Consider the following 10,395-nt stretch of genomic DNA (forward strand, 5'->3'; position numbering starts at 1 on the left):
GGAATTGACCTCTAGGCCATTTGGCTGTGAGGACCAGCTGTGACTACAGTGGAAGAGCTGCTGTGCAGGAAACACCCCTATGGAGCAAGACTTGCTTCAGTGGGGCTTTGTTGCTCATTGAGTCTGCCTCTTGAGTGTGTCACTTGTGGATGTGTAGAGTTGTAATCTGCTATGATCTAAATCTGTCCACTGGGTGCACAGGCACTAGGGCCTCCAGGATGCGCAAAGTCAGCCACTGTCTGGAGCCACCTGGCAATAGCTACAGAGAGATCTGCAGATGCCTGCTATTTGTATTAGGTTTGGAAGTGCCCAGGTGATGCTCAGGTGACAACCAGCTGTGAAGCAAGGCAGGCTGCTGTTAGTGCCAGGTCTTTGACCTTTTATTGATAGGTTTGGGGAACATTGACACCAGCTGCAGCTTGTTTGAGAGATTTTAGCAAAGTCTGAAGCCTAAGCCAGGACAGGCCATTCATATGAAAAAGCTGCTGCAAACAGGTTGGGTGGGACTGCACAATGATGGGTTGGGGTCTCAGGGAATCACCAGGGTGGAGCAAACAGTGTGAGCCATGCTGATGGAAACTCAGATATGGGTACCAGTCCTCCCTGCAACAGGGGAGGTCCCAGCACAGGACAATGACCCCTGCGAGCACCCTCATTGGGGAGAAAGCTGCCCCCGAGTTCTTGCCCTGATGCCAGTGAATCCAGTTCCTCCCAGTGAGTCTGGGTCACCCAAAGCTGCCAAGTGCTGGAGCTCAGAGGGATCAAGTCCCAGTAAGTTTGTGCACCAGCCCTTTAAAAGGAACACCTGAGTCTCCAGTGGCCTCCATGTCACTCAGCCACAATCCCTGCTTGTTTTTACAGCCCAAAGTTATGGGGACTTCTCTTCCCAACTCTGAAATCCTAGGCTGGAGGGCTATTGTGGGGCTGGGACCCATTGCTCCTCATGGGGGGGGGGAGGTGCAGCAAAGATCTCCCACCTAATTTAAAAAATGGCACACATGGGTGTCAGACAAGCCTGTTCCTCGCCTCTGCCCCTCCTATTAGTCTCAATGTGTTTTCTTCTTTACTTCTCTAGTTGTAAGACTTCCATTCAGCCAGCTTTCAGGTGGTTCTGAAAGATGGTTGTGCTCTATGTTAGTTGTAATTTTGATGTGGTTGTGGTAGGCTGTGAGTACAGGCATTTACCTAAACCACCATCCTGATTCTGTCAGGAAAAATTTTGACATTCCCCCTACCTGCCTAAAAGAATTTAGACAGAGGAACTTCTCAAGGATGGGAGCTGTCATCATATATAAACACAGTGTAATATAAACTAGTGTGTCACAGGGAGGAACCAAGAAAGTCCCATTTGACTAAAGTCATCTCTGTGTCCCATTGTTAAAGATGGCCCAGCATTCATATCTTGGCTACTATAATTAATGCTACAATGAACATAGGGGTAATATCCAGAAGAGGATTTGCTTGGTCAGTTTTACTTATTTTTTATTTTTAAATCTTTATCATTGAAAGTATTACATATGTCCCCCTTTTTACCACTTCTAGCCCACCCCAGGCCTTCACCACCCATGGGTGGTGTGTCCATGGGTTATGTATATATGCATATAAGTTCTTTGGTTAATCTCTTCCTACCCACCCACTCACCCCACCTTCCCTCTAATATTTGACAGTCTGTTCCATGCTTCTATGGCTCTGGATCCACTTTGTTCATCAGTTTATTTTGTTCATAATCTATAATAATAAAGGCATAATATGCTAATTAGACTGGACAGCTGAATGACCTTCTGGATAAAGCCATGGCTGCAAGGGCCGAGGCAAGCCATTGTGCCAGTGAGGGCCTAGTCCCTTGCATGAATTTCATGCATCAGGCCTCTAGTATTCAATATATGAGTGAGATCATGTGATACTTGTATTTCTCTGACTGGTTTATTTCACTTAGCACAATACTCTCCAGGTCCATCTATGCTGTCTCAAAGGATAATCTTTCTTTTTTAGTGATGCTTAGTATTCCATGGGTGTAAATGTACCACAGGCTTTTTTTATCCACTCATCTACTGATAAGCACTCAGGCTGTTTCCAGATCTTAGCTATTGTAAATTGTGCTGCTATGAACATAAGGGTGTGCATATATATTCTTTCTGATTGGTATTTAGGGATTCTTAGGATATATTCCTACAAGTAAGATCACTAGGTCAAAAGGCAGTTCCATATTTAATTTTTTTAAGAAACTCCATAGTTTTCCATAATGGCTACACAGTCTGCATTCCCAACAGCAGTATACAAGGGTTCCCTTTTCTCCACATCCTCACCAGCACTTGTCATTTGTTGACTTGTTGATGGTAGCCATTCTGACAGGTATGAGGTGATACCTCATTATCATTTTAATTTGCATTTCTCTGATAATCAGTGACTTTGAGCATTTTTTCATATGTGTTTTGGTCATCTGTATGTCTACTTTGGAGAAGAGTCTATTTAGGTCCTTTGCCCATTTTTAAAAACTGGATTGTTTGTCTTTCTTTTGTTAAGTTGTATGAGTTCCTTATATATTGTGCATATTAACCCTTTAACAGATGTATCATTGCCAAATATGATCGCCCATACAGTGGACTCCCTTTTCTTTTTTTATGGTTTCTTTTGTTGTGCAGAAGCTTTTTATTTTGATGTAGTCCCAGTTATTTATTTTCTCCTTAGTTTCCTTTGCCCTAGAAGATGTACCCGTAAACATATTGCTACAAGAGATGTCTGAGATTTTTCTGCCTATGATTTCTTCTAGGATTTTTATGGCTTAAACTTACATTTTATCCATTTTGACTTTATTCTTGTGTGTGGTGTAAGTTGATGGTCTAGTTTCATTTTTTTGCATGTACCTGTCTAATTTTCCCAACACCATTTATTGAAGAGACTGTCTACTCTTGCCTCCTTTGTCATATATTAATTGAGCATAATAGTTTGGGCTGATTTCTGGGGTCTCTGTTCTATTCTATTGATCTATATGTCTGTTCTTGTGCCAGGACCAGGCTGTTTTGAGTACAGTGGCTTTGTAGTATAACTTGATATCTGGTATTGTGATTCCTACAACTTTGTTCTTCTTTCTCAAGATTGGTGGCTAGTCAGAGCCTGTTTTTGCTTCCATAAAAATTTTTGGACCATTTGTTCTAGATCTGTGAAATATGCTGTTGGCATTTTAAGGGATCCATTGAATCTGTAGATTGTGTTATGTTAATTCTACCAATCCATGAACACAGTATATTCTTCCACTTGTTTACATCTTCCTCTACCTCTTTTTTCAACATGCTGTAGTTTTCCAAGTACAATTCTTTTACCTCCTTGGTTGAGTTTATTCCTCGGTAACTTCATTTTTGTTGTTGTTGCAATGGTAAATGAGATAGTTTTGTTTCTCTTTCTGAGAATTCATTATTGGTGTATAAAAATGCCATTGATTTTTGGGTGTTAATTTTGTATTCTGCTACATTGCCAAATTTATTTAATAAATCTAGTAGTTTTTTAGTGAAGTCTTTAGGATTTTCTATGTACAATATCACGTCGTCTGCAAATAGAGTTTTATTTCCTACTTTCCAATTTGGATGCCTTTTTTTCCTTCTTCTTGTCTGATCCCTGTGATTAGGACTTCCAGTAGGATGTTGAATAAGAGTGATGAAAGTGGACATCCTTGTTTTGTTCCTGTTCTTAGGGGAATGGTATTAATTTTTTCCCATTGAGTATGATGTTCACTGTAAAATTGTCATATATGGCCTTTACTATATTGAGGTATGATCCTTCTATTCCCATTTTGCTGAGATTTTTAAATAAAAAATAAATGCTGGATTTTGTAGAATGCTTCTTCTGCAACTGTTAATATGTTCATGTGATTTTTGTCTTTCAATTTATTTATGTGATATATCACATTTATTGATTTGCCAATATTGTACCAGCCTTGCATCCCTGGAATAAATCCCACTTTGTCATGGTGTATGATCTTTTTAATATATTGTGGGATCCAATTTGGTAATATTTTGTTGAGCATTTTAGCCCCTGCTTATCAGGGATAGTGGCCTGTAATTATCTTTCATTGTAGTGTCTTTATCTGGTTTTTCAATTAACATAATGCTGTCCTCATAAAAAGAGCTTGGAAATGTTCCTTCCTCTTGAAATTTTTTGGAATAATTTGAGGAGTTTAGGTGTTAGTTATCTCTGGATGTTTGATAATACTGCCCTGGGAAGCCATCTAGATCAGTTTGTTGGAACAGAGTTGTTCCTAGTATTTTCTTATAATCCTTTGTATTTTTGTGGTGTCAGTTGTTACTTCTCTGCTTTTGTTTCTGATTTTATTTATTTAGGTGCTCTCTCTTTGTTTCTTGATAAGTCTGTTTAATGGTTTATCAATCTTATCTTCTCAAAGAACCAGCTCTTGGTTTCATTGATCCTTTGTATTTTTATTTATTTTTTCTCTATATCCTTCATTTCTGCTCTAATCTTTGTTATTTCCTTCCTTGTACTTACTCTGGCTTTTCTTATTCCCTTTCTAATTATTTAAGTTTTAGTTTAAATAGTTTATTTTTAATTTTTCTTGTGGTTTTTTTTTTTTTTTTTTTTTTCCGTAGGCCTATAGTGCTATGAACTTCCCTTTCAGGATTGCTTTTGCTGAGTCCCAGAGATTTTTGGTTGTTGTGTGTTCATTTAAATTTGTTTCCAGATAGTTTTTATGTATTTCTTAATCTCATTTGTAACCCAGTCATTTTTTAATAACATTCTATTTAGCCTGCATTTTTTAAGTGTTTTGGGATGTTTTTACTGTAGGTGATTTCTAATTCTTTTCATTGTGATCTGAGAAGATGCTTGATATAATTTCAATATTCTTGAACTTGTAGATACTTGTTTCATGTCCTAACATATCTATCTTTGAGAATGACCTATGTATATTATTCAGATTTGGGATGAAATGTTCTATAACTATCAATTAAATCCATCTGATCCTGTTTGTCCTTTAGAGTCACTGGTTCCTTGTTAATTTTTTGTCTGGTGTGAAGTCAGTAGGTGTTAAATTCCCCTGCTATGACTGTATTGTTGTATATCTCTCCCTTAAAGTCTTCTGGAGCTTTTTTATATTTGGGTGCATATATGTTTACCAGAGTTATATCTTCTTGATGGAATGATCCCTTTAGTATTATGTAGTGACCTTTGTTGTCTTTTGGGATGGCCTTCATTTGGAAGTCTATTTTGTCAGGTATGAGTATTGCTATCCCAGCTTCATTTTTGTTTCCATTTGCATGGAAAATATGTTTCCATCCCTTCACACTCATCCTGTGTGAGTCTTTTGTTCTGAGGTGGGTCTCTTGCAGATAGCATATAATTGGGTCATGTTTTTGTTTTGTTTTGTTTTGTTTTTATCTATTCAGCCACGCTATGCTTTTTCATTAGATCACTTAATCCATTTACATTTAAGGTTATTATTGACTCGCAGCCCGGTGCACGAAATTTGTGCACATTGAAAGGGAATTAATAAGAGGAACATAATTGGACTCACTATATAATAACAATAATCTGTGAGTGTGAGGCAGTCCACGTTTCTGAAATTCAATGACATGAATTTTAGCTATTACTTTGCCAAATAAATGGAATTTACAGATATCATTTAAAAGAGCATTCAGCTTCATATTAAAAACTCTGGCTACCAAGTCAGTTCTGTTTTCAACTTTTTGCCAGCATTGTAAATTGTTTGCAATATCTGCCCATTTGGGGTTGCATGTCTTGGTTATGAATAAATCGGGCTTGCCATACCTCATTACGATTGCCATAGCATCCTGATATCACTGCTGCATATTTCTGGGACTATCCTCAGAAGATGATGAAAGTATTATCATTTTACCAATCGGCACATTGTCCTGTTCAGATCTAGATTTGAGATAATCCATCAAACCACTATATTTTTCAACTCTCAACTTAGATTGGTTTGCTTTGATGAAATTTATCCGATTGGCCTTCATTTTTGAATATGAATCCAAGATAAACTGTTGAGTTAATTTTCCTGCATTTAAAGTAGGATTGAACGCGTCCCACACAGAAAGATGAAATCCATAATACTGCATTTGTGTGACTCGTGTCCTTACATTTTGTCTAGTATTATTGTCGATTACACTGTTGTCTCTGAGTCTTAATGCAATATCCATTCGCCAGCTTTTTTCACCATGTGGAAAAAGAATAGGATATGTCATTGCATCTAATGTAGGAAACAGGATATTGATTTGTTTCATTTTAGTGGCATTTGCATTATTGGATCTGGTTTACAATGAATGAGCAAGTCCCTTTCAAAAGGAGGTTCTCTATCTTCGTATCTGAATATGACAGCAACCTCGTTACACAGGGAGCATTATATCTACCTGGGTCACTGTTATAATCATATTTAATCACCATTGTTACCTCTGTGGGAGCAATACCTTTTGCTGCTGCTTCAGATTGGGCTTCCTTTTCTACCTCATGCAGCACCTTGTACGATTTTATAAATTCATTGATTTCATGCATGAGGTTGTTGGTGTTGATCATGAGTCTTTCTGAGCAGCCCTGGTTTTCTGGCATTGCTAATTTTTTATTTGTAGCTTTGGCTGTATCCAAAATATAGAGTTGAGCAAACTTCCGAGAAACACCATCCGAAGGATATAAAGTTCCAGTAGGGTGATAAACTTGTCTGTGTATTCCAAAACAGTATGGCCCATATCCTGATGGTGATGCAATATTTGCACCCATGGAAGCAAAAGCAAAAGAACTATTTATGGAACGAATATTTTCCATGAAATTTTTACTGTCAGAATCTTCATTTGTCATTAATCTTTTTAAATATGCCAGGTAATCTGGAAAATGTATATCATTTGGACAGACTTTCCCTTTGCTACAACATCAGGTAAATTTCCCATCGGATGGTTTTTCATCAAAGAAATTTAGTGATAGGCAAAATTCATATTGAACAGTCATTCCACCACAATTATGTCGAGGATTGCATCCTCATGTACTCCATTTTCGCTGAGAAGGCAGTTCCTACCGGTATTGGTAGTACTTGTTGATGACTGTTCTCTCAACATATTCTGTTGTTACCACCACCTTCTTTCAACTTCAAAGGCAGGTTTGTCTTTAGACATTTTCTGTCGATAACGCTGGTGTTTTTCGACATCAGAGAGACTTTTTTTAGTAGCTGGTGTTCAGATACATCCTGTCTCAGGTGCTGCCTTCATTCAAGGTCAGACATACACTGCTCTGCAGACACTTTCTTTTGATAATGCTGGCATCTTTCAGCTGCAGAGCTATGTTGTATCAACAGTTGTTCTTTAGACATATTCCCACCTCCCTGCTGTCATGGTCTGAGATGCAGGTGAATGAGAGTCCTGGCTATCAGGCTGCTGGGAGCTGTCTGACCAATGGCTGATTCTGGCTGATTCTGTGGGATTTCCTCCTCCCTGCTGTCAGTTTCCACAGGAAGCTGGAATGACAGAGGGAGCCGCGCCCTCCAACCTGCCCTCTCTCTTGGTCTTCTCTATGTCCAGCGGTCTCCTGCTCTGCCAAATCCTCCTAACCTCCCACTCTCCACCAGCAAGGTCCTAGGAGCGCACGGGCATGGCTTGGTGCACCTCCTGGGGCTGGCAAAGGTCCCAGGAGCCCACGGCCACAGCCACCGTCGCCTCCTGGGGCGCTTGACACCTGTGTATACAAATTAATCACCATCTTTGTCGGATAATTTGCATAGTCACTTGGATTGGCTTGTGGGCGTGGCTTGAGCATAGCAGAGGGACGGATAATTTGCATGTTTCTCTTTTATTATATAGGATAGGTATTTATTTATTTCCATTTTAATTCTGTATGCCTAGGTTTCTTTCTGTATTTCTTCTCATTACAGCAGTCCATTTACCATTTCTTGCAATCCTGGCTTGATGGTGATACACTTCTTTATTGTTTTTTTGTTTGTTTGTTTTGTCTGGAAAGCTCTGTATTTCACTACTATTTTTGATGATAGTCCTGCTGGATATAGTAATCTTGATTTCAAATCCTTACTATTCATTAACTTGAGTACTTCATGTCATTCATACCTGTAGAGTTTCTGATGAAAAATCAGCTGACAGCCTTATGGGAGCACCTTTGCAGATAACAAATTTTCTTTCTCTTGCTGCCTTTAAGATTCTCTCTTTGTCTTTAATTTTTAGGTATTTTAATTATGATGTGTCTGGTCATGGGCCTGTTTGGGTTCTACTTGCTTGTGAATCTCTGTGCCTCTGGAACTTGTCTGAATTTTTCCTTCACCAAGTTAGGGAATTTTTTGCTATTATTTCCTGAAACTTTCCTTTTTTCTCTCTCTCTATCCCCCTCCCTTCCTTGCTCACTTTCTTCCCTCTCTGGCGCATCTATCATACAAATATTAAGTTTCATATTGTCCCACACCCTCCTTAAGCTGTCCTCTTATCTTTTAATTGTCTTTTTCTTTTTGGTTGTCTGATTGAGTGTTTTTTTTCTACCTTGTCTTCTAATTCACTGATCTGATCCTCAGCTTCCCCTAATCTGTTGTGTATTCCTTCAAATGTGCTCTTTATTATGCTATGTCATGCTTTATTTCTGACTGTTCTTTTTTCATGGTTACTTTATCTTCTCTCATGCTGTTGAGCATCTCTACCATCATTGTTCTTAACTCTATATCAGATAAATTTCTTATCTCCATTTTATTTCTCTCTTCTTCTGGAGAATTCTCTTCTTCTTTCATTTGGGTGTTGTTTTTTTGTCTCCCTATTTTGGCTGCGCATTTGGGTTTATGACTATGTATTTGTTAGATCTGTTATGCCTCCCAATCTCTAGTGCAGGACAGTGTCAAACTCTGTTTTTGACTAATTAGATTAGGCAAAGAGTCAAAGCCTCAAGAGACCCACCTTTGCCTGCAGACTGATTGGATTCCATCTTTAGTAGCCCTCAGGCAATTGTCTAAAGGTGTGTTGAAATATTTTTCAACAGGATGGTGCAATTGCTGCTGCCTGTAGAGTTTCTGATGGGAAATCAGCTGACAGCCTTATGGGAGCTCCTTTGCAGGTAACAAATTTCTGGAGGCTAATTGTTATTCTCAGTCTCTTAATGGGCCTCAGAAATGCCACACCATATGGCATGGTGTTTTCCAATAGGGTGGGTCAACTGTCTTGCCTCCAAACAAAAACCTGTCTACTTAGTAAAGTTCTGCCTGAGAAAGATAACTTCTGCAATGTCAGGGAATGTCTCAGCACAGGAAGCTGGGGTATCTGCCTTCCAAGTTCTAACCCCAGAGCCCCCAACCCTGGCTTCTGCTCACAGAGCTCCAGTCCATTCTGCTCTCCCTCTGCTGGAGCCCAAGGTGAGTACCTGCACAGTAAATTTTGTGTGTTGGCTCTTTAAGAGAGGTCCTGCATTTCCAGCTGTCTCTCCCTGGCAGACAGCAAACCTGTTGCTTTTCACAGCCAGATGTTATGTAGACAACTTTCTAAGTTCTGGTCTCTCTGCTGGGGGACCCCAGACTTCTCAGAGGCAACCCCCCACAACTGAGATATCCTCCAGAACTTCAGCTGCTATATGTGGATGCCCAGCCAGCACTTTCGTGCCTCCACCCTTCCTACTAGTCTCTATGATGTGGGATTCGATGCTTAGTGAAAGAGACTAGAGTTTCTCTAAGCAATTCACAGAAATGCAGGGGCCTCATTAGAGGTGGTTTTGCTGGTGTTAAAGAGAAAGGTAACCCTAAACTAGAGGGAACAGAAAAGAATCTAGTAGAACTTTAGACCAAATCTGGATTTTCATTTTTTTAACCACATTCACATGACTTTTATTACCATAGTAGAGGCCAAGTGCATGAAATTTGTGCACTTGGGGGGGGAGTCCTTCAGCCCAGCCTGTGCCCTCTTGCAGTCCAGGAGCCCTCAACAGGCCTAAGCTATCAGTTGGACATCCTTAGTGCTGCTGTGGAGGCAGGAAAGGCTCCCACCACTGCCACTGTGATCACCAACTGTGAGCCCGGCTCAAGGCTTCTGGCTGAGTGACGGTACCCATGTGGGAGTGCACTGACCACCAGGGGGTAGCTCCTGTGTTGAGCATCTGCTCCCTAGTGGTCAGTGCGCATCATAGCGACCGGTCATTCCACAGTTCGGTTGATTTGCATATTAGCCTTTTATTATATAGGATATTGTTACAATTGCCCTATTTTATTATTAGGTATTGTTCATTTAAATATTTTTTTATTAAAAATTTTAATGTCTACTACATTCTTGACATACACATCAGCTCTTTGACAGAACACTTACTGTGTTGGAGTTCACAAGATTTTTTATTTATTGATGAGAAAGAGTGGAAGAGAGAGAGAGAGAAAGAGAGAGAGAGAGAGAGAGAGAGTAGATTTTGTTGTCTCAC

The sequence above is a fragment of the Myotis myotis genome, unplaced genomic scaffold (assembly GCF_014108235.1).
Source record: "Myotis myotis isolate mMyoMyo1 unplaced genomic scaffold, mMyoMyo1.p scaffold_m19_p_3, whole genome shotgun sequence".
In the NCBI taxonomy this organism is placed as follows: domain Eukaryota; kingdom Metazoa; phylum Chordata; class Mammalia; order Chiroptera; family Vespertilionidae; genus Myotis; species Myotis myotis.